The following is an 879-nucleotide window of genomic DNA, read 5'->3' on the forward strand; positions in this document are numbered from 1 at the left end:
GGATTTAGATCCCTAACATTTTTTTCAGCATATATTATTCATATTCACACAGCCAACCAAACTCCAGTTTGGCCATCACAATGACCCTTGTACCTCCATTTGAGTATCTTAACACCTCAAACTTATCATAGTATAAAAATAACTCTTGACCTCTGCCTCCAAATTTCACTCCCATCCTCCTGCCTTCCTCATCTCAGTCAATGGCCCCTTTTCTCCCCCTGGCTTTTTCAGAAGGATGATTACGCCACATCCTTGGCACCACCCTTCCTTCTACACTACACCAGCCAGCATGTCCTGCTGGCTCTGCCTTAGACCTAAACCACTTTCCCAAGCAATACCAACACTCCCTCTGGGTTCTTCTACTCTCTGGGCTATTTCCATTCAGTAACTCCTTCAGTGTTACATGTCTGTCAGGGCTTAATGATCGGTATAACGTCTTGGTCCACACTTCTCTCCAATTCCAAGCAATCAACTCTCTTACTATGGACTTTTCTAAACTCAGACCTCAGTTCACACATTCAATCTCCCACTTCCCATCTCTACCACCTTTCTCCTTTTCCTACCTCCACTCACACCTCCAAAGCATGCTTCAGTCTTCTGCATGCCTTTGTATTAAGGCACTGTCAAACTAATCAAGACAGAAACCTTAGTTTTCCTACACTTTCCCTTCTTGCATAATCTCTCAGTCTAATTAGTCCAGCCAGAGCAGTTATCTTGCAGTAACTCACCTATCTCCCCTTCCTGTCTTCCTCCCTCCCAATGCATCCTCCAGAGAAAAATGTAGCCTTCTGGCTCAAAATTTTCTAAAAACTTCCCACTGTCCTAACTCTGCTGACAAAGTTCGCTTCCTGGCATGGCCCTTCTTTCTTTTTTTTTTTT

The sequence above is a fragment of the Octodon degus genome, unplaced genomic scaffold, assembly GCF_000260255.1.
Source record: "Octodon degus isolate 3935 unplaced genomic scaffold, OctDeg1.0 scaffold00162, whole genome shotgun sequence".
NCBI classification, from domain to species: domain Eukaryota; kingdom Metazoa; phylum Chordata; class Mammalia; order Rodentia; family Octodontidae; genus Octodon; species Octodon degus.